This window comes from Stigmatopora argus, chromosome 8, assembly GCF_051989625.1.
Source record: "Stigmatopora argus isolate UIUO_Sarg chromosome 8, RoL_Sarg_1.0, whole genome shotgun sequence".
NCBI lineage: Eukaryota > Metazoa > Chordata > Actinopteri > Syngnathiformes > Syngnathidae > Stigmatopora > Stigmatopora argus.
The window spans coordinates 432,501-453,861 of NC_135394.1; the positions used below are offsets into that span (position 1 = coordinate 432,501).

The window sequence follows — 21,361 nt, forward strand, 5'->3', positions numbered from 1 at the left end:
TTCATGGATGTTCATCTCCTTTTGACCTCCTAAATCATGAAAGACTTCCCTCCTCTGCACATCTCACAACATTTTATTGAAGCTCTCCTTCTGATAATCTTCATTCCCGTAGTTGTAGAAGTAATAAAGCAAAAGAAGAGCAAGCGGCAACAAAGTCGACTCCTTTAACGAAGGGTTCTCCAAAGAGGACCCCTCACCCTCCACACCGGATCCAAATATCCAAATACACGATCCACATGCAAGACTATGGACCGTTCGGATTTCCGAAGGGGATTTGTTCAGCGACAATGTTGCTCACAGCCATACTACCCTGAAAACGCCCGATCTCGTCTGATCTCGGAAGCTGAGCAGGGTTGGGCCTGGTTAGTACCTGGATGGGAGACCGCTTTGGAATACCAGGTGCTGTAAGCATCTTGTCAAAACCATTTTCGACATTTCATGGATGTTCATCTCCTTTTGACCTCCTAAATCATGAAAGACTTCCCTCCTCTGCACATCTCACAACATTTTATTGAAGCTCTCCTTCTGATAATCTTCATTCCCGTAGTTGTAGAAGTAATAAAGCAAAAGAAGAGCAAGCGGCAACAAAGTCGACTCCTTTAACGAAGGGTTCTCCAAAGAGGACCCCTCACCCTCCACACCGGATCCAAATATCCAAATACACGATCCACATGCAAGACTATAAACCGTTTGGATTTCCAAAGGGGATTTGTTCAGCGACAATGTTGCTCACGGCCATACTACCCTGAAAACGCCCGATCTCGTCTGATCTCGGAAGCTAAGCAGGGTTGTGCCTGGTTAGTACCTGGATGGGAGACCGCTTGGGAATACCAGGTGCTGTAAGCATCTTGTCAAAACCATTTTCGACATTTCATGGATGTTCATCTCCTTTTGACCTCCTAAATCATGAAAGACTTCCCTCCTCTGCACATCTCACAACATTTTATTGAAGCTCTCCTTCTGATAATCTTCATTCCCGTAGTTGTAGAAGTAATAAAGCAAAAGAAGAGCAAGCGGCAACAAAGTCGACTCCTTTAACGAAGGGTTCTCCAAAGAGGACCCCTCACCCTCCACACCCGATCCAAATATCCAAATACACGATCCACATGCAAGACTATGGACCGTTCGGATTTCCAAAGGGGATTTGTTCAGCGACAATGTTGCTCACGGCCATTCTACCCTGAAAACGCCCGATCTCGTCTGATCTCGGAAGCTAAGCAGGGTTGGGCCTGGTTAGTACCTGGATGGGAGACCGCTTAAGAATACCAGGTGCTGTAAGCATCTTGTCAAAACCATTTTCGACATTTCATGGATGTTCATCTCCTTTTGACCTCCTAAATCATGAAAGACTTCCCTCCTCTGCACATCTCACAACATTTTATTGAAGCTCTCCTTCTGATAATCTTCATTCCCGTAGTTGTAGAAGTAATAAAGCAAAAGAAGAGCAAGCGGCAACAAAGTCGACTCCTTTAACGAAGGGTTCTCCAAAGAGGACCCCTCACCCTCCACACCGGATCCAAATATCCAAATACACGATCCACATGCAAGACTATGGACCGTTCGGATTTCCGAAGGGGATTTGTTCAGCGACAATGTTGCTCACAGCCATACTACCCTGAAAACGCCCGATCTCGTCTGATCTCGGAAGCTGAGCAGGGTTGGGCCTGGTTAGTACCTGGATGGGAGACCGCTTTGGAATACCAGGTGCTGTAAGCATCTTGTCAAAACCATTTTCGACATTTCATGGATGTTCATCTCCTTTTGACCTCCTAAATCATGAAAGACTTCCCTCCTCTGCACATCTCACAACATTTTATTGAAGCTCTCCTTCTGATAATCTTCATTCCCGTAGTTGTAGAAGTAATAAAGCAAAAGAAGAGCAAGCGGCAACAAAGTCGACTCCTTTAACGAAGGGTTCTCCAAAGAGGACCCCTCACCCTCCACACCCGATCCAAATATCCAAATACACGATCCACATGCAAGACTATGGACCGTTCAGATTTCCAAAGGGGATTTGTTCAGCGACAATGTTGCTCACGGCCATACTACCCTGAAAACGCCCGATCTCGTCTGATCTCGGAAGCTAAGCAGCGTTCGGCCTGGTTAGTACCCGGATGAGAGACCGCTTGGAAATACCAGGTGCTGTAAGCATCTTGTCAAAACCATTTTCGACATTTCATGGATGTTCATCTCCTTTTGACCTCCTAAATCATGAAAGACTTCCCTCCTCTGCACATCTCACAACATTTTATTGAAGCTCTCCTTCTGATAATCTTCATTCCAGTAGTTGTAGAAGTAATAAAGCAGAAGAAGAGCAAGCGGCAACAAAGTCGACTCCTTTAACGAAGGGTTCTCCAAAGAGGACCACTCACCCTCCACACCGGATCCAAATATCCAAATACACGATCCACATGCAAGACTATAAACCGTTCGGATTTCCAAAGGGGATTTGTTTAGCGACAATGTTGCTCACGGCCATACTACCCTGAAAACGCCCGATCTCGTCTGATCTTGGAAGCTAAGCAGGGTTGTGCCTGGTTAGTACCTGGATGGGAGACCGCTTGGGAATACCAGGTGCTGTAAGCATCTTGTCAAAACCATTTTCGACATTTCATGGATGTTCATCTCCTTTTGACCTCCTAAATCATGAAAGACTTCCCTCCTCTGCACATCTCACAACATTTTATTGAAGCTCTCCTTCTGATAATCTTCATTCCCGTAGTTGTAGAAGTAATAAAGCAAAAGAAGAGCAAGCGGCAACAAAGTCGACTCCTTTAACGAAGGGTTCTCCAAAGAGGACCCCTCACCCTCCACACCGGATCCAAATATCCAAATACACGATCCACATGCAATACTATGGACCGTTCGGATTTCCGAAGGGGATTTGTTCAGCGACAATGTTGCTCACAGCCATACTACCCTGAAAACGCCCGATCTCGTCTGATCTCGGAAGCTGAGCAGGGTTGGGCCTGGTTAGTACCTGGATGGGAGACCGCTTTGGAATACCAGGTGCTGTAAGCATCTTGTCAAAACCATTTTCGACATTTCATGGATGTTCATCTCCTTTTGACCTCCTAAATCATGAAAGACTTCCCTCCTCTGCACATCTCACAACATTTTATTGAAGCTCTCCTTCTGATAATCTTCATTCCCGTAGTTGTAGAAGTAATAAAGCAAAAGAAGAGCAAGCGGCAACAAAGTCGACTCCTTTAACGAAGGGTTCTCCAAAGAGGACCCCTCACCCTCCACACCCGATCCAAATATCCAAATACACGATCCACATGCAAGACTATGGACCGTTCGGATTTCCAAAGGGGATTTGTTCAGCGACAATGTTGCTCACGGCCATACTACCCTGAAAACGCCCGATCTCGTCTGATCTCGGAAGCTAAGCAGGGTTGGGCCTGGTTAGTACCTGGATGGGAGACCGCTTAAGAATACCAGGTGCTGTAAGCATCTTGTCAAAACCATTTTCGACATTTCATGGATGTTCATCTCCTTTTGACCTCCTAAATCATGAAAGACTTCCCTCCTCTGCACATCTCACAACATTTTATTGAAGCTCTCCTTCTGATAATCTTCATTCCCGTAGTTGTAGAAGTAATAAAGCAAAAGAAGAGCAAGCGGCAACAAAGTCGACTCCTTTAACGAAGGGTTCTCCAAAGAGGACCCCTCACCCTCCACACCGGATCCAAATATCCAAATACACGATCCACATGCAAGACTATGGACCATTCGGATTTCCGAAGGGGATTTGTTCAGCGACAATGTTGCTCACAGCCATACTACCCTGAAAACGCCCGATCTCGTCTGATCTCGGAAGCTGAGCAGGGTTGGGCCTGGTTAGTACCTGGATGGGAGACCGCTTTGGAATACCAGGTGCTGTAAGCATCTTGTCAAAACCATTTTCGACATTTCATGGATGTTCATCTCCTTTTGACCTCCTAAATCATGAAAGACTTCCCTCCTCTGCACATCTCACAACATTTTATTGAAGCTCTCCTTCTGATAATCTTCATTCCCGTAGTTGTAGAAGTAATAAAGCAAAAGAAGAGCAAGCGGCAACAAAGTCGACTCCTTTAACGAAGGGTTCTCCAAAGAGGACCCCTCACCCTCCACACCGGATCCAAATATCCAAATACACGATCCACATGCAAGACTATAAACCGTTTGGATTTCCAAAGGGGATTTGTTCAGCGACAATGTTGCTCACGGCCATACTACCCTGAAAACGCCCGATCTCGTCTGATCTCGGAAGCTAAGCAGGGTTGTGCCTGGTTAGTACCTGGCTGGGAGACCGCTTTGGAATACCAGGTGCTGTAAGCATCTTGTCAAAACCATTTTCGACATTTCATGGATGTTCATCTCCTTTTGACCTCCTAAATCATGAAAGACTTCCCTCCTCTGCACATCTCACAACATTTTATTGAAGCTCTCCTTCTGATAATCTTCATTCCCGTAGTTGTAGAAGTAATAAAGCAAAAGAAGAGCAAGCGGCAACAAAGTCGACTCCTTTAACGAAGGGTTCTCCAAAGAGGACCCCTCACCCTCCACACCCGATCCAAATATCCAAATACACGATCCACATGCAAGACTATGGACCGTTCAGATTTCCAAAGGGGATTTGTTCAGCGACAATGTTGCTCACGGCCATACTACCCTGAAAACGCCCGATCTCGTCTGATCTCGGAAGCTAAGCAGCGTTCGGCCTGGTTAGTACCCGGATGAGAGACCGCTTGGAAATACCAGGTGCTGTAAGCATCTTGTCAAAACCATTTTCGACATTTCATGGATGTTCATCTCCTTTTGACCTCCTAAATCATGAAAGACTTCCCTCCTCTGCACATCTCACAACATTTTATTGAAGCTCTCCTTCTGATAATCTTCATTCCCGTAGTTGTAGAAGTAATAAAGCAAAAGAAGAGCAAGCGGCAACAAAGTCGACTCCTTTAACGAAGGGTTCTCCAAAGAGGACCCCTCACCCTCCACACCGGATCGAAATATCCAAATACACGATCCACATGCAAGACTATGGACCGTACGGATTTCCAAAGGGGATTTGTTCAGCGACAATGTTGCTCACGGCCATACTACCCTGAAAACGCCCGATCTCGTCTGATCTCGGAAGCTAAGCAGGGTTGTGCCTGGTTAGTACCTGGATGGGAGACTGCTTGGGAATACCAGGTGCTGTAAGCATCTTGTCAAAACCATTTTCGACATTTCATGGATGTTCATCTCCTTTTGACCTCCTAAATCATGAAAGACTTCCCTCCTCTGCACATCTCACAACATTTTATTGAAGCTCTCCTTCTGATAATCTTCATTCCCGTAGTTGTAGAAGTAATAAAGCAAAAGAAGAGCAAGCGGCAACAAAGTCGACTCCTTTAACGAAGGGTTCTCCAAAGAGGACCCCTCACCCTCCACACCCGATCCAAATATCCAAATACACGATCCACATGCAAGACTATGGACCGTTCGGATTTCCAAAGGGGATTTGTTCAGCAACAATGTTGCTCACGGCCATACTACCCTGAAAACGCCCGATCTCGTCTGATCTCGGAAGCTAAGCAGGGTTCGGCCTGGTTAGTACCTGGATGGGAGACCGCTTGGGAATACCAGGTGCTGTAAGCATCTTGTCAAAACCATTTTCGACATTTCATGGATGTTCATCTCCTTTTGACCTCCTAAATCATGAAAGACTTCCCTCCTCTGCACATCTCACAACATTTTATTGAAGCTCTCCTTCTGATAATCTTCATTCCCGTAGTTGTAGAAGTAATAAAGCAAAAGAAGAGCAAGCGGCAACAAAGTCGACTCCTTTAACGAAGGGTTCTCCAAAGAGGACCCCTCACCCTCCACACCGGATCCAAATATCCAAATACACGATCCACATGCAAGACTATGGACCGTTCGGATTTCCAAAGGGGATTTGTTCAGCGACAATGTTGCTCACGGCCATACTACCCTGAAAACGCCCGATCTCGTCTGATCTTGGAAGCTAAGCAGGGTTGGGTCTGGTTAGTACCTGGATGGGAGACCCCTTGGGAATACCAGGTGCTGTAAGCATCTTGTCAAAACCATTTTCGACATTTCATGGATGTTCATCTCCTTTTGACCTCCTAAATCATGAAAGACTTCCCTCCTCTGCACATCTCACAACATTTTATTGAAGCTCTCCTTCTGATAATCTTCATTCCCGTAGTTGTAGAAGTAATAAAGCAAAAGAAGAGCAAGTGGCAACAAAGTCGACTCCTTTAACGAAGGGTTCTCCAAAGAGGACCCCTCACCCTCCACACCGGATCGAAATATCCAAATACACGATCCACATGCAAGACTATGGACCGTACGGATTTCCAAAGGGGATTTGTTCAGCGACAATGTTGCTCACGGCCATACTACCCTGAAAACGCCCAATCTCGTCTGATCTCGGAAGCTAAGCAGCGTTCGGCCTGGTTAGTACCTGGATGGGAGGCCGCTTGGAAATACCAGGTGCTGTAAGCATCTTGTCAAAACCATTTTCGACATTTCATGGATGTTCATCTCCTTTTGACCTCCTAAATCATGAAAGACTTCCCTCCTCTGCACATCTCACAACATTTTATTGAAGCTCTCCTTCTGATAATCTTCATTCCCGTAGTTGTAGAAGTAATAAAGCAAAAGAAGAGCAAGCGGCAACAAAGTCGACTCCTTTAACGAAGGGTTCTCCAAAGAGCACCACTCACCCTCCACACCGGATCCAAATATCCAAATACACGATCCACATGCAAGACTATGGACCGTTCGGATTTCCAAAGGGGATTTGTTCAGCGACAATGTTGCTCACGGCCATACTACCCTGAAAACGCCCGATCTCGTCAGATCTTGGAAGCTAAGCAGGATTGGGCCTGGTTAGTACCTGGATGGGAGACCGCTTGGGAATACCAGGTGCTGTAAGCATCATGTCAAAACCATTTTCGACATTTCATGGATGTTCATCTCCTTTTGACCTCCTAAATCATGAAAGACTTCCCTCCTCTGCACATCTCACAACATTTTATTGAAGCTCTCCTTCTGATAATCTTCATTCCCGTAGTTGTAGAAGTAATAAAGCAAAAGAAGAGCAAGCGGTAACAAAGTCGACTCCTTTAACGAAGGGTTCTCCAAAGAGGACCACTCACCCTCCACACCGGATCCAAATATCCAAATACACGATCCACATGCAAGACTATGGACCGTTCGGCTTTCCAAAGGGGATTTGTTCAGCAACAATGTTGCTCATGGCCATACTACCCTGAAAACGCCCAATCTCGTCTGATCTTGGAAGCTAAGCAGGGATGGGCCTGGTTAGTACCTGAATGGGAGACCGCTTGGGAATACCAGGTGCTGTAAGCATCTTGTCAAAACCATTTTCGACATTTCATGGATGTTCATCTCCTTTTGACCTCCTAAATCATGAAAGACTTCCCTACTCTGCACATCTCACAACATTTTATTGAAGCTCTCCTTCTGATAATCTTCATTCCCGTAGTTGTAGAAGTAATAAAGCAAAAGAAGAGCAAGCGGCAACAAAGTCGACTCCTTTAACGAAGGGTTCTCCAAAGAGGACCACTCACCCTCCACACCGGATCCAAATATCCAAATACACGATCCACATGCAAGACTACGGACCGTTCGGATTTCCAAAAGGGATTTGTTCAGCGACAATGTCGCTCACGGCCATACTACCCTGAAAACGCCCGATCTCGTCTGATCTTGGAAGCTAAGCAGGGTTGGGCCTGGTTAGTACCTGGGTGGGAGACCGCTTGGGAATACCAGGTGCTGTAAGCATCTTGTCAAAACCATTTTCGACATTTCATGGATGTTCATCTCCTTTTGACCTCCTAAATCATGAAAGACTTCCCTCCTCTGCACATCTCACAACATTTTATTGAAGCTCTCCTTCTGATAATCTTCATTCCCGTAGTTGTAGAAATAATAAAGCAAAAGAAGAGCAAGCGGCAACAAAGTCGACTCCTTTAACGAAGGGTTCTCCAAAGAGGACCCCTCACCCTCCACACCCGATCCAAATATCCAAATACACGATCCACATGCAAGACTATGGACCGTTCGGCTTTCCAAAGGGGATTTATTCAGCTACAATATTGCTCACGGCCATACTACCCTGAAAACACCGTTCTCGTCTGATCTCTGAAGCTAAGCAGGGTTGGGCCTGGTTAGTACCTGGATGGGAGACCGCTTGGGAATACCAGGTGCTGTAAGCATCTTGTCAAAACCATTTTCGACATTTCATGGATGTTCATCTCCTTTTGACATCCTCAATCATGAAAGAATTCCCTACTCTACACATCTCACATTTTATTGAAGCTCTCCTTCTGATAATCTTCATTCCCGTAGTTGTAGAAGTAATAAAGCAAAAGAAGAGCAAGCGGCAACAAAGTCGACTCCTTTAACGAAGGGTTCTCCAAAGAGGACCCCTCACCCTCCACACCGGATCCAAATATCCAAATACACGATCCACATGCAAGACTATGGACCGTTTGGATTTCCAAAGGGGATTTGTTCAGCGACAATGTTGCTCACGGCCATACTACCCTGAAAACGCCCGATCTCGTCTGATCTCGGAAGCTAAGCAGGGTTGTGCCTGGTTAGTACCTGGATGGGAGACTGCTTGGGAATACCAGGTGCTGTAAGCATCTTGTCAAAACCATTTTCGACATTTCATGGATGTTCATCTCCTTTTGACCTCCTAAATCATGAAAGACTTCCCTCCTCTGCACATCTCACAACATTTTATTGAAGCTCTCCTTCTGATAATCTTCATTCCCGTAGTTGTAGAAGTAATAAAGCAAAAGAAGAGCAAGCGGCAACAAAGTCGACTCCTTTAACGAAGGGTTCTCCAAAGAGGACCCCTCACCCTCCACACCCGATCCAAATATCCAAATACACGATCCACATGCAAGACTATGGACCGTTCGGATTTCCAAAGGGGATTTGTTCAGCAACAATGTTGCTCACGGCCATACTACCCTGAAAACGCCCGATCTCGTCTGATCTCGGAAGCTAAGCAGGGTTCGGCCTGGTTAGTACCTGGATGGGAGACCGCTTGGGAATACCAGGTGCTGTAAGCATCTTGTCAAAACCATTTTCGACATTTCATGGATGTTCATCTCCTTTTGACCTCCTAAATCATGAAAGACTTCCCTCCTCTGCACATCTCACAACATTTTATTGAAGCTCTCCTTCTGATAATCTTCATTCCCGTAGTTGTAGAAGTAATAAAGCAAAAGAAGAGCAAGCGGCAACAAAGTCGACTCCTTTAACGAAGGGTTCTCCAAAGAGGACCCCTCACCCTCCACACCGGATCCAAATATCCAAATACACGATCCACATGCAAGACTATGGACCGTTCGGATTTCCAAAGGGGATTTGTTCAGCGACAATGTTGCTCACGGCCATACTACCCTGAAAACGCCCGATCTCGTCTGATCTTGGAAGCTAAGCAGGGTTGGGTCTGGTTAGTACCTGGATGGGAGACCCCTTGGGAATACCAGGTGCTGTAAGCATCTTGTCAAAACCATTTTCGACATTTCATGGATGTTCATCTCCTTTTGACCTCCTAAATCATGAAAGACTTCCCTCCTCTGCACATCTCACAACATTTTATTGAAGCTCTCCTTCTGATAATCTTCATTCCCGTAGTTGTAGAAGTAATAAAGCAAAAGAAGAGCAAGTGGCAACAAAGTCGACTCCTTTAACGAAGGGTTCTCCAAAGAGGACCCCTCACCCTCCACACCGGATCGAAATATCCAAATACACGATCCACATGCAAGACTATGGACCGTACGGATTTCCAAAGGGGATTTGTTCAGCGACAATGTTGCTCACGGCCATACTACCCTGAAAACGCCCAATCTCGTCTGATCTCGGAAGCTAAGCAGCGTTCGGCCTGGTTAGTACCTGGATGGGAGGCCGCTTGGAAATACCAGGTGCTGTAAGCATCTTGTCAAAACCATTTTCGACATTTCATGGATGTTCATCTCCTTTTGACCTCCTAAATCATGAAAGACTTCCCTCCTCTGCACATCTCACAACATTTTATTGAAGCTCTCCTTCTGATAATCTTCATTCCCGTAGTTGTAGAAGTAATAAAGCAAAAGAAGAGCAAGCGGCAACAAAGTCGACTCCTTTAACGAAGGGTTCTCCAAAGAGCACCACTCACCCTCCACACCGGATCCAAATATCCAAATACACGATCCACATGCAAGACTATGGACCGTTCGGATTTCCAAAGGGGATTTGTTCAGCGACAATGTTGCTCACGGCCATACTACCCTGAAAACGCCCGATCTCGTCAGATCTTGGAAGCTAAGCAGGATTGGGCCTGGTTAGTACCTGGATGGGAGACCGCTTGGGAATACCAGGTGCTGTAAGCATCATGTCAAAACCATTTTCGACATTTCATGGATGTTCATCTCCTTTTGACCTCCTAAATCATGAAAGACTTCCCTCCTCTGCACATCTCACAACATTTTATTGAAGCTCTCCTTCTGATAATCTTCATTCCCGTAGTTGTAGAAGTAATAAAGCAAAAGAAGAGCAAGCGGTAACAAAGTCGACTCCTTTAACGAAGGGTTCTCCAAAGAGGACCACTCACCCTCCACACCGGATCCAAATATCCAAATACACGATCCACATGCAAGACTATGGACCGTTCGGCTTTCCAAAGGGGATTTGTTCAGCGACAATGTTGCTCATGGCCATACTACCCTGAAAACGCCCAATCTCGTCTGATCTTGGAAGCTAAGCAGGGATGGGCCTGGTTAGTACCTGAATGGGAGACCGCTTGGGAATACCAGGTGCTGTAAGCATCTTGTCAAAACCATTTTCGACATTTCATGGATGTTCATCTCCTTTTGACCTCCTAAATCATGAAAGACTTCCCTACTCTGCACATCTCACAACATTTTATTGAAGCTCTCCTTCTGATAATCTTCATTCCCGTAGTTGTAGAAGTAATAAAGCAAAAGAAGAGCAAGCGGCAACAAAGTCGACTCCTTTAACGAAGGGTTCTCCAAAGAGGACCACTCACCCTCCACACCGGATCCAAATATCCAAATACACGATCCACATGCAAGACTACGGACCGTTCGGATTTCCAAAAGGGATTTGTTCAGCGACAATGTCGCTCACGGCCATACTACCCTGAAAACGCCCGATCTCGTCTGATCTTGGAAGCTAAGCAGGGTTGGGCCTGGTTAGTACCTGGGTGGGAGACCGCTTGGGAATACCAGGTGCTGTAAGCATCTTGTCAAAACCATTTTCGACATTTCATGGATGTTCATCTCCTTTTGACCTCCTAAATCATGAAAGACTTCCCTCCTCTGCACATCTCACAACATTTTATTGAAGCTCTCCTTCTGATAATCTTCATTCCCGTAGTTGTAGAAATAATAAAGCAAAAGAAGAGCAAGCGGCAACAAAGTCGACTCCTTTAACGAAGGGTTCTCCAAAGAGGACCCCTCACCCTCCACACCCGATCCAAATATCCAAATACACGATCCACATGCAAGACTATGGACCGTTCGGCTTTCCAAAGGGGATTTATTCAGCTACAATATTGCTCACGGCCATACTACCCTGAAAACACCGTTCTCGTCTGATCTCTGAAGCTAAGCAGGGTTGGGCCTGGTTAGTACCTGGATGGGAGACTGCTTGGGAATACCAGGTGCTGTAAGCATCTTGTCAAAACCATTTTCGACATTTCATGGATGTTCATCTCCTTTTGACATCCTCAATCATGAAAGAATTCCCTACTCTACACATCTCACATTTTATTGAAGCTCTCCTTCTGATAATCTTCATTCCCGTAGTTGTAGAAGTAATAAAGCAAAAGAAGAGCAAGCGGCAACAAAGTCGACTCCTTTAACGAAGGGTTCTCCAAAGAGGACCCCTCACCCTCCACACCGGATCCAAATATCCAAATACACGATCCACATGCAAGACTATGGACCGTTTGGATTTCCAAAGGGGATTTGTTCAGCGACAATGTTGCTCACGGCCATACTTCCCTGAAAACGCCCAATCTCGTCTGATCTTGGAAGCTAAGCAGGTTTGGGCCTGGTTAGTACCTGGTTGGGAGACCGCTTGGGAATACCAGGTGCTGTAAGCATCTTGTCAAAACCTTTTTCGACATTTCATGGATGTTCATCTCCTTTTGACCTCCTAAATCATGAAAGACTTCCCTCCTCTGCACATCTCACAACATTTTATTGAAGCTCTCCTTCTGATAATCTTCATTCCCGTAGTTGTAGAAATAATAAAGCAAAAGAAGAGCAAGCGGCAACAAAGTGGACTCCTTTAACGAAGGGTTCTCCAAAGAGGACCCCTCACCCTCCACACCCGATCCAAATATCCAAATACACGATCCACATGCAAGACTATGGACCGTTCGGATTTCCAAAGGGGATTTATTCAGCTACAATGTTGCTCACGGCCATACTACCCTGAAAACACCCGTTCTCGTCTGATCTCGGAAGCTTATTAGGGTCGGGCCTGGTTAGTACCTGCATGGGAGACTGCTTGGGAATACCAGGTGCTGTAAGCATCTTGTCAAAACCATTTTCGACATTTCATGGATGTTCATCTCCTTTTGACCTCCTAAATCATGAAAGACTTCCCTCCTCTGCACATCTCACAACATTTTATTGAAGCTCTCCTTCTGATAATCTTCATTCCCGTAGTTGTAGAAGTAATAAAGCAAAAGAAGAGCAAGCGGCAACAAAGTCGACTCCTTTAACGAAGGGTTCTCCAAAGAGCACCACTCACCCTCCACACCGGATCCAAATATCCAAATACACGATCCACATGCAAGACTATGGACCGTTCGGATTTCCAAAGGGGATTTGTTCAGCGACAATGTTGCTCACGGCCATACTACCCTGAAAACGCCCGATCTCGTCTGATCTTGGAAGCTAAGCAGGGTTGGGCCTGGTTAGTACATGGGCGGGAGACTGCTTGTCATAAAAGTGCCCATATTAGGCACACAGATTGTGGCATAACTTTACTTCACAACCACCCTGGAAGATTATTTTATACAAAATGGTCAAAATACATCTACCCACATATGAGACAAAATTTCAGGGTAAATGGACCAACCAGAACCACCCAGGACCAGTTCCAAGGCAAGCACTATTTTTAACGAAATTTACCCCATTTTGGGCACTTATTCTGGCCTAACATCCCTCCAGAACCTCCCTGGAAGACTAATTTTATACAAAATTGTGAATTATACATCTACCCACAAATGAGACACAATTCCTGGGTAAATGGACCAACCAGAACCACCCAGGACCAGTTCAAACACAAGCACTCGTTGTCATAAAAGTGCCCATATTAGGCACACAGATTGTGGCATAACTTTACTTCACAACCACCCTGGAAGATTATTTTATACAAAATGGTCAATAAACATCTACCCACATATGAGACACAATTTCAGGGTAAATGGACCAACCAGAACCACCCAGGACCAGTTCCAATGCAACCACTATTTTTAACGAAATTTACCCCATTTTGGGCACTATTTCTGGCTTAACATCCCCCCAGAACCTCCCTGGAAGACTAATTTTACACAAAATGATGAATTATACATCTACCCACAAATGAGACACAATTCCTGGGTAAATGGACCAACCAGAACCGCTCAGGACCAGTTCCAATACAAGCACTCGTTGTCATAAAAGTGCCCATATTAGGCACACTGATTGTGGCATAACTTTACTTCACAACCACCCTGGAAGATTATTTTACACAAAATGGTCAATATACATCTACCCACATATGAGACAAAATTTCTGGGTAAATGGACCAACCAGAACCACCCAAGACCAGTTCCAATGCAACCACTATTTTTAACGAAAATTACCCCATTTTGGGCACTTATTCTGGCTTAACATCCCCCCAGAACCTCCCTGGAAGACTAATTTTATACAAAATGATGAATTATACATCTACCCACAAAAGAGACACAATTTCTGGGTAAATACACCAACCAGAACCACCCAGGACCAGTTCCAATACAAGCACTCGTTGTCATAAAAGTGCCCATATTAGGTACACAGATTGTGGCATAACTTTACTTCACAACCACCCTGGAAGATTATTTTATACAAAATGGTCAATAAACATCTACCCACATATGAGACAAAATTTCTGGGTAAATGGACCAACCAGAACCACCCAGGACCAGTTCCAACACAACCACTCTTTTTAACGAATTTTCCCTCATTTTGGGCACTATTTCTTGCCTAACATCCCCCCAGAACCTCCCTGGAAGACTAATTTTATACAAAATTGTGAATTATACATCTACCCACAAATGAGACACAATTCCTGGGTAAATGGACCAACCAGAACCGCTCAGGACCAGTTCCGATACAAGCACTCGTTGTCATAAAAGTGCCCAAGTATGACACACAGATTGTGGCATAACTTTACTTCACAACCTCCCTGGAAGATTATTTTATAGAAAATGGTCAATATACATCTACCCACATATGAGACACAATTTCTGGGTTAAGATACAGACCAGAACCACCCAAGACCAGTTCCAACACAACCACTCTTTTTAACGAAATTTACCACAATTTGGGCTCTATTTCTGGCCTAACATCCCCCCAGAACCTCCCTGGAAGACTAATTTTACACAAAATGGTCAAATATAAATCTACCCACAAATGAGACACCATTCCTGGGTAAATGGACACACCAGAACCACCCAGGACCAGTTCTAATACAAGCACTCTTTGTCATAAAAGTGCCCATATTATGCACACAGATTGTGGCTAAACTTTACTTCACAACCTCACTGGAAGACTAATTTTATACAAATCAGTCAATAATACATCTACCCGCATATCAGACACCATTCCCAGTTTGAAATACCAACCATAACTGAACAATCCCAGTTCCAATGCAACCACTCTTTGAAACGAAATTTACCCCTGTTTTGGGCACTATTTCTGTCTAAACATCCCCCCAGAACCTCCCTGGAAGAATAATTTTACACAAAATCATCAATAATACATGCACCCACATTTTAGGCACTTTTTCCGGGGAAAATAACCCCCCAGAACCGAACTGGGATACTTTTTTATACAAACCAGTACGCACTGGGACGCTATGGAATCCGCAGAACTCTGCCACACTGTGGACAAACTCTGGTACTGCGACCATTCAAGCTCCCGTAAGCCTATGCACTTTTAGCGTTTAAAAACACCTTTTGGGCTGAAAAGAAACGCTTTTTACACACCTACTCTACTCTATTAAAGGTCCCCTTATTTTAGAAACTATTCCCGAGTGAAAATAAGCCCCCAGAACGAAGTCGACATGCTTTTTATACATGCACGTTGGTCTATTACAGTCAACCCGCATTTGGGACACTCTTCCTGGGTAAACTTGGCACCAGAACCTCCCTGGAGCATTTATTTTGATACCAAATCGTCAATAATACATGCACCCAGAATTTATGCACTTTTTCCGGGGAAAATAACCCCCCAGAACCGAAATATCCTGCTTTTTATACAAACTTTGACGCACTGGGCCTCTATGGAACCCGAAAAACTCTGCCACACTGTGGACAAACTTTAGTACTGCGACCGTTCAAGCTCCCGTAAGCCTATGCACTTTTAGCGTTTAAAAACACCTTTTGGGCTGAAAAGAAACGCTTTTTACACACCCACTCTACTCTAATAAAGGTCCCCTTATTTTAGAAACTATTCCTGAGTGAAAATAAGCCCCCAGAACGAAGTCGACATGCTTTTTATACATGCACGTTGGTCTATTACAGTCAACCCGCATTTGGGACACTCTTCCTGGGTAAACTGGAGCGTTTATTTTGACACCAAATCGTGTATAATACATGCACCCACATTTTAGGCACTTTTTCCGTGGAAAATAACCCCCCAGAACCGAACTATCCTGCTTTTTATACAGAATTTGACGCACTGGGCCGCTATGGAACCCGCAGAACTCTGCTACACTGTGGACAAACTTTGGTACTGCAATTGGGGTCAAATTGCCGGGTCAAAAGTGTCATTTCTTCGGGGAAATCACCCTCCTGGGCCGGGTTTTAATGTTTAAAAAGGTGTAGTATTTGTATTAAAGATATAATATTTGTATTTCATCGATGAGTGCTGATTTAAAACCCATTTTAGTTCAGTTTTGTCACTTTTGAGAATGGTCGTATGTCGTCGTATTTGGTCGCGCCGACGTTTATGGCTGTCTTTTCCCCAGGAAAATCACCCCCAGAGCCTGGTAGTCATGTCTGATAAGCTCCAGTAACTCTATTTCATCCATAAGTGCTGATTTTAGTTCATTTTTGGCACTTTTGAGAATGGTCGCACGTCGTCGTATTTGGTCGCGCCGACGTTTATGGCTGTCTTTCCCCCTGGAAAATCACCCCCAGAGCCCGGTAGTCATGTCTGATAAGCTCCAGTATTTGTATTTCATGAACAAGTGCTGATTTTAGTTAATTTGGGCACTTTTGAGAATGGTCGCACGTCGTCATATTTGGTCGCGCCCACGTTTATGGCTGTCTTCCCCCCGGGAAAATCACCCCCAGAGCCCGGTAGTCATGTCTGATAAGCTCCAGGATTTGTATTTCATCAACTAGTGCTGATTTTAGTTCATTTTAGGCACTTTTGAGAATGGTCGTATGTCGTCGTATTTCGTCGCGCCGACCTTTATCGCTGTCTTTTCCCCGGGAAAATCACCCCCAGAGCCCGGTAGTCATGTCTGATAAGCTCCAGTAATTCTATTTCATCCATAAGTGCTGATTTTAACCCATTTTAGTGATTTTTTGGCCCTTTGGCGAATGGTCGTCGTCGCGCCGACGTTAATGGTTGTCTTCCTCCCGGGAAAATCACACCCAGTGCCCGATATTAATGTCTGAAAAGCTCCAGTATTTGTATTTCATGGTTTAAAAACGATCACTACGCTTTTGGAAACACTTTTCTGCACATTTTAACCATTTAAAGCAGGGGTCACCAAACTACGGCCCGCGGGCCGGATACGGCCCGCCGGCACATTTGGACCGGCCCTCTGAACAATACCAGAGACGCTATCGTTTTATTTTATTTTATTTTTTTTTTATTTTTTTATTTTTTTATTTTTTTTTTGGGATGCGGCCCGCCGGCACATTTGGACCGGCCCTCTGAACAATACCAGAGACGCTATCGGATTTATTTTCCTATTTGGCCTTGAAGACTGGGACGTTTTAATCTTGTGTTTGGTTCATTGCACCCCTGCTGAGCCCACAAATCATCCCAGTGAAGCGGGGCTCCTGACTCCAATTTATGACCTTACCCGACTTTCACTCATCCAACAATTTGCGCGCTCGTTCTGCAATATAGAGATATTAGGAAGCCGACATTTTCACACACGGGTGGATTTATTTCTAACACACAAATCTAAGACATAAGTCTGTGGTTCAGGCCCCTCTCAGTCCGTCCAAGCAGACGAATGTTGCCCCCAGTCGTCGTAGTTCTTCTTCCTCCGAGTCGCCCAGGAACTTAGTTTATAGTCCACAATATGCAAATGACACAACACAAAGGCCTCCTGGCCATTGGTCTTTCTTTCTTGAAGAATCTCCTCGCGGTTCCACCCAGTTGTATTTTTCCATTCCAGCAACTGCCTTCGTCTTATTGGTACCTGCACACAGTGAAATCTTGCAACCCCCCACACATCAACCCCCACATCCTGTCTCGTGACCTTGCATTCCACAGGCAATGTAGGGAGATCTAATGAACTCCCCCGCTGAGATTGCCCACTCGAGAAGTAGGGTTTTTCACACCTACCCTCCCCCTTATGTTGCGCCACTTTGTCCTAACTTGCTCAGTAGTTTTCACACTCCCTAGTTCAACAGCAACTTTCCTGTAAGTCCCACGGCATTCAACTTTCCCTACCATTAGGTTAGCAAGTTTTTCACATTCACCTACACTCCACAACTTCGAATTGCGCCCACCAACGTCGGGCGACCCTTACCTGCCTATCTTCTCCTTATTCCACTCAGCAGCATGCGCATGCCTCATGTGCTGCGATACCCCCACCTTAGTTCCAAACCTTACATTACAAACCTCACAACTAAACGCCCCTTGAACAGCTTGGATAGCTGTTTTCCCCTTACATTTAGGTACGTGACACGCAATGGCATGGCAGTTAGTATCACTTTTACCGCATTCCTTACACAAGTACAACACTACACTACCACCATGATACCCCTCCACGTGCTTACTCAAGGCAACAACCCCTCTTGCTTTCTTGCTACACACCGGACAACGGGGGTATTGTATCGGAAGTCTTACCTCGTAACTCTGCCTTACTTGGCCAACATTGGTGCTTGTTAGTGGAGTGGTTGGTTGTTCACTCACCCCTCCTTCAACGCTTCCCTCTTGGCTCATACTCACACTAGTCCCTTGTAAGCTTGGCGAGTCCAAAACTAGACTATTCCCCTCACTATCCATGTGTGCTACTTGCATAGTGTGACATACTAGAGTGTTTGATCTATTAGTGTGACATACTAGAGTGTTTGATTTATTAATGATTGAATGTTGAGAATGCACAACGGGTTTGGATTGAATGTGTGTATCGGTGTTCGATTGTTGATCCTTTGATCCACATGGCAAGTGTGGGGCATGTTAAAGAAGATCGGTATTCGATTATTGATGTCTTAGCAAATAGCTTGAGGCACGGGAGGTGTGCTGAATCATTACAGTAAAAGTTGGATTGAACTAACAACAACATCTCACTGTTCTGATTATTTCCCCCTGTGTGTCAAGATCGAATGCAGGGTGTAACATTTTGGAGGCACCGCTGGGATTGCTGTTCAGATGTCCAGTGTCCAAGACCTGCTCACTGAATTCTGAGCCAGCTAAATCCCCCCACAAACCAGGCCGATGGCAGTGAGAGGAGGTGTTGCTGTTTAAGAAGAACTGGAAGTTGGCGGTTGAGTACTTGTCATCTGAGGCCTACGAGATCATCAGATGGACAGTAAAGACGTGCCAGTTCAGAGTTCACTCCTGTACAGTCAACAGAGCTCCTAGATCGTCAACAAAATGGAACAGTTACTCGAAGAGGTGGTAGGAACATTGAACAACCTGACGGAAAATAACCTACTGGAAATATGTGATTTTCTTAACATATTAAGAAGTGTTAAACGGAAATCGCGTCTATCATTAGTGGCTCACATTGTGAAGTACCTAGAAAGAGAAGAACTAGGGGAACTGCAGGATGAAGGCATGTCCGAATTGTTGAAACTGAAAGATAAAATATCAGATATGAAGCATGAAGTCAAAATAGATGAAAACGAAAAGCAAGGATCAAGATTGGAAGAGACTCCAATAACTTTGCCCCAGCTACCAGATGCTGCGGACCCTCAAGGGGGTGTGTCTCCCCAGCCCCAGCCAAGCTCATACTGGCGCAAGGACTTCAAAATTGCTGGCCAGACAGGTGAACCAGGCCAAAGGGACAAGCTGACATTCTCCAGCCTTGTTCATCAAATTGAAAATGGACTGAATAGGGGTTACCTAGATGTGGAAATTATTGATGCAGTTATCAGAGCTATCTCCCCCAGTTTGCAGCTACGTAATTATTTGGAAGAGAAACCTAACCTCACTCTTCCCACACTCAAACGCATCCTACGCGCTCATTTTCAGGAAAGGAGTGCTACCGACCTCTATGTGCAGTTAGCTTCAGAAGTGCAGCATATCAAAGAGACTCCTCAAAGTTTCTTAATGCGAGTCTTAGTTCTTAAACAGAAGGTACTGTTTGCATCTCGAGAATCAGAATCAGGACTCCAGTATGACCCAAGTTTAGTCCAGCGTATGTGCTTGCACACGATACTCACTGGTCTCCAGAGTGACAGTGTTAGAGTAGATATGCAGCCTCTCTTGCTGAACTGTAAGACTTCAGATGAGCTTTTGCTAGAGCGGTTAAATGTAGCCTGTGCTAATGAAACAGAAAGGAGAAATAAAAAGAAGTTTAGTACCCCACAGGCAGCGACACATATTAGCAAGGTGCACTCAGAAGAACTACGACCTACCAATTGCCCTGGAGAAGAAAAACCAAAAGTGTCCCGTGAGGTACGAGCGGAGTTGACTGAACTTAAGGCAAGTGTTGCTTCTCTTAAAGATCTCAGTGCAGAGATAGCTCAGATCAGAGAGACACTACAGCAGGCTATGTTTCAGCCTCAGTCCTACCTCCCACCTTCAGTTAGAAGACCAGTTAGGGAGCCCCAGCCACCTTTTGCAAAACAAAATTACTACAGCAAGCCCCCAGCACCCCCCTGGAACACTAGCCGCCCTGCTTATGTCCCAAGAAGGTGTTTTGCTTGTCAGCAGGGAGGGCGAGATGTGAAGTGCACACATTGTTATCGGTGTGGGAGTGGAGAACATTTCCAAGCTGGATGTAAAATCCGAGGAGGCAGACCATTAAAAGAAGAGACAATAGCAGAGCTAACTCAGGAAAGGGAAGGTGTGGTTCGTGTGCTTTGTGGCACACCCAGTCCACTGGCCATCGTCAATCCTCCCAGCATGCAACAGCAGCAGGTGGGAACTCAGCAACACCTGATGGTGGAACCTACCGATTCAAAGGCAAAGATCAGACGACTTAGACAAGAGCTAGAAGAGAGGAATAGATAACTGCTAGACAACAGACACCAGCAGGAAAACATGGAGGAAGAAATAAAGAGGCTCCAGCAGGAGAATTTGAAGCTGCTCGTAGACGCCCGTGCAGCCCGCGCCTATCGTGATGAACTGGATGCGCTGAGAGAACGCGCAATCAAAGCTGACAAGCTGGAGTTATACAAGGCCAAAGTGGAGAAAGGGAGACAAGGGATGGAGGAGGCGTACACCATTGCCACCGTGAGTGTACGAAAAGCTGCAGAACGAGGTAAAAAGCACTATGACACCAAAGTGAGGAGCTCCGTGCTACAACCAGGAGAGCGCATCCTGATAAAAAACCTGACACCAGAAGGAGGAAAAATTGACAAGAGTATGGAGAGAAATAAACAGCAGCCGGTATCTCATCTTCAAGAGACAGACCAAGACAGTGGTTACGAAGATGACTTTCACTACGAGCCCCTCCAGGTGCTAAATGAGAGAGATGCCCAAGGGATGGAGTCTGAGCACAGGCCACTGCCAGCGAATCAGAGACTCGGAGTGAAGGGCCCTGCTTCCGGACCAGTACAACGAGAAGATGACTATCAGCGGGAGGACCTGCCTGGTGAGGGAACAAATCTGGCTGTTGAAGATCCTCGTGATGATCATTTATCAGAGACCTCTCCGCCAACCACTGTGAATGAGCTTGAGGCGATGACTTATGAACG

At 45.3% G+C, this 21,361-nt stretch overlaps 23 non-coding genes and 6 pseudogenes across 23 annotated transcripts; all 29 read left to right on the forward strand.

Moving 5' to 3' along the window:
- The first annotated feature begins 292 nt into the window (after positions 1 to 292).
- LOC144080219 (5S ribosomal RNA) lies at positions 293 to 411 on the forward strand. Its single transcript, XR_013302257.1, has one exon. It is a non-coding gene; the product is annotated as a 5S ribosomal RNA (ribosomal RNA).
- A 316-nt stretch (positions 412 to 727) lies between these two features.
- LOC144079843 (5S ribosomal RNA) lies at positions 728 to 846 on the forward strand. The gene has a single exon (XR_013301894.1). It is a non-coding gene; the product is annotated as a 5S ribosomal RNA (ribosomal RNA).
- Positions 847 to 1,162: 316 nt separating this feature from the next.
- On the forward strand, positions 1,163 to 1,281 carry LOC144080196 (5S ribosomal RNA). The gene has a single exon (XR_013302235.1). It is a non-coding gene; the product is annotated as a 5S ribosomal RNA (ribosomal RNA).
- Positions 1,282 to 1,597: 316 nt separating this feature from the next.
- Positions 1,598 to 1,716, forward strand: LOC144080220 (5S ribosomal RNA). Its single transcript, XR_013302258.1, has one exon. It is a non-coding gene; the product is annotated as a 5S ribosomal RNA (ribosomal RNA).
- Positions 1,717 to 2,032: 316 nt separating this feature from the next.
- LOC144080738 (5S ribosomal RNA) lies at positions 2,033 to 2,151 on the forward strand (annotated as a pseudogene).
- A 316-nt stretch (positions 2,152 to 2,467) lies between these two features.
- On the forward strand, positions 2,468 to 2,586 carry LOC144080311 (5S ribosomal RNA). Its single transcript, XR_013302347.1, has one exon. It is a non-coding gene; the product is annotated as a 5S ribosomal RNA (ribosomal RNA).
- Positions 2,587 to 2,902: 316 nt separating this feature from the next.
- Positions 2,903 to 3,021, forward strand: LOC144080221 (5S ribosomal RNA). The gene has a single exon (XR_013302259.1). It is a non-coding gene; the product is annotated as a 5S ribosomal RNA (ribosomal RNA).
- Positions 3,022 to 3,337: 316 nt separating this feature from the next.
- Positions 3,338 to 3,456, forward strand: LOC144079855 (5S ribosomal RNA). The gene has a single exon (XR_013301905.1). It is a non-coding gene; the product is annotated as a 5S ribosomal RNA (ribosomal RNA).
- Positions 3,457 to 3,772: 316 nt separating this feature from the next.
- Positions 3,773 to 3,891, forward strand: LOC144080222 (5S ribosomal RNA). The gene has a single exon (XR_013302260.1). It is a non-coding gene; the product is annotated as a 5S ribosomal RNA (ribosomal RNA).
- Positions 3,892 to 4,207: 316 nt separating this feature from the next.
- On the forward strand, positions 4,208 to 4,326 carry LOC144080473 (5S ribosomal RNA). Its single transcript, XR_013302502.1, has one exon. It is a non-coding gene; the product is annotated as a 5S ribosomal RNA (ribosomal RNA).
- Positions 4,327 to 4,642: 316 nt separating this feature from the next.
- LOC144080739 (5S ribosomal RNA) lies at positions 4,643 to 4,761 on the forward strand (annotated as a pseudogene).
- A 316-nt stretch (positions 4,762 to 5,077) lies between these two features.
- LOC144080270 (5S ribosomal RNA) lies at positions 5,078 to 5,196 on the forward strand. Its single transcript, XR_013302307.1, has one exon. It is a non-coding gene; the product is annotated as a 5S ribosomal RNA (ribosomal RNA).
- A 316-nt stretch (positions 5,197 to 5,512) lies between these two features.
- LOC144081196 (5S ribosomal RNA) lies at positions 5,513 to 5,631 on the forward strand. The gene has a single exon (XR_013303027.1). It is a non-coding gene; the product is annotated as a 5S ribosomal RNA (ribosomal RNA).
- A 316-nt stretch (positions 5,632 to 5,947) lies between these two features.
- Positions 5,948 to 6,066, forward strand: LOC144079987 (5S ribosomal RNA). The gene has a single exon (XR_013302031.1). It is a non-coding gene; the product is annotated as a 5S ribosomal RNA (ribosomal RNA).
- Positions 6,067 to 6,382: 316 nt separating this feature from the next.
- Positions 6,383 to 6,501, forward strand: LOC144080767 (5S ribosomal RNA; annotated as a pseudogene).
- A 316-nt stretch (positions 6,502 to 6,817) lies between these two features.
- LOC144080053 (5S ribosomal RNA) lies at positions 6,818 to 6,936 on the forward strand. Its single transcript, XR_013302094.1, has one exon. It is a non-coding gene; the product is annotated as a 5S ribosomal RNA (ribosomal RNA).
- A 316-nt stretch (positions 6,937 to 7,252) lies between these two features.
- On the forward strand, positions 7,253 to 7,371 carry LOC144080046 (5S ribosomal RNA). The gene has a single exon (XR_013302088.1). It is a non-coding gene; the product is annotated as a 5S ribosomal RNA (ribosomal RNA).
- A 316-nt stretch (positions 7,372 to 7,687) lies between these two features.
- Positions 7,688 to 7,806, forward strand: LOC144079616 (5S ribosomal RNA). Its single transcript, XR_013301673.1, has one exon. It is a non-coding gene; the product is annotated as a 5S ribosomal RNA (ribosomal RNA).
- Positions 7,807 to 8,122: 316 nt separating this feature from the next.
- On the forward strand, positions 8,123 to 8,240 carry LOC144080613 (5S ribosomal RNA). Its single transcript, XR_013302634.1, has one exon. It is a non-coding gene; the product is annotated as a 5S ribosomal RNA (ribosomal RNA).
- A 313-nt stretch (positions 8,241 to 8,553) lies between these two features.
- On the forward strand, positions 8,554 to 8,672 carry LOC144080271 (5S ribosomal RNA). Its single transcript, XR_013302308.1, has one exon. It is a non-coding gene; the product is annotated as a 5S ribosomal RNA (ribosomal RNA).
- Positions 8,673 to 8,988: 316 nt separating this feature from the next.
- LOC144081198 (5S ribosomal RNA) lies at positions 8,989 to 9,107 on the forward strand. The gene has a single exon (XR_013303029.1). It is a non-coding gene; the product is annotated as a 5S ribosomal RNA (ribosomal RNA).
- Positions 9,108 to 9,423: 316 nt separating this feature from the next.
- Positions 9,424 to 9,542, forward strand: LOC144079988 (5S ribosomal RNA). The gene has a single exon (XR_013302032.1). It is a non-coding gene; the product is annotated as a 5S ribosomal RNA (ribosomal RNA).
- A 316-nt stretch (positions 9,543 to 9,858) lies between these two features.
- On the forward strand, positions 9,859 to 9,977 carry LOC144080768 (5S ribosomal RNA; annotated as a pseudogene).
- A 316-nt stretch (positions 9,978 to 10,293) lies between these two features.
- Positions 10,294 to 10,412, forward strand: LOC144080054 (5S ribosomal RNA). The gene has a single exon (XR_013302095.1). It is a non-coding gene; the product is annotated as a 5S ribosomal RNA (ribosomal RNA).
- Positions 10,413 to 10,728: 316 nt separating this feature from the next.
- Positions 10,729 to 10,847, forward strand: LOC144080047 (5S ribosomal RNA). The gene has a single exon (XR_013302089.1). It is a non-coding gene; the product is annotated as a 5S ribosomal RNA (ribosomal RNA).
- Positions 10,848 to 11,163: 316 nt separating this feature from the next.
- Positions 11,164 to 11,282, forward strand: LOC144079617 (5S ribosomal RNA). The gene has a single exon (XR_013301674.1). It is a non-coding gene; the product is annotated as a 5S ribosomal RNA (ribosomal RNA).
- Positions 11,283 to 11,598: 316 nt separating this feature from the next.
- LOC144080693 (5S ribosomal RNA) lies at positions 11,599 to 11,716 on the forward strand (annotated as a pseudogene).
- A 313-nt stretch (positions 11,717 to 12,029) lies between these two features.
- On the forward strand, positions 12,030 to 12,148 carry LOC144080385 (5S ribosomal RNA). Its single transcript, XR_013302416.1, has one exon. It is a non-coding gene; the product is annotated as a 5S ribosomal RNA (ribosomal RNA).
- Positions 12,149 to 12,464: 316 nt separating this feature from the next.
- On the forward strand, positions 12,465 to 12,583 carry LOC144080776 (5S ribosomal RNA; annotated as a pseudogene).
- The last annotated feature ends 8,778 nt before the right edge of the window (positions 12,584 to 21,361 follow it).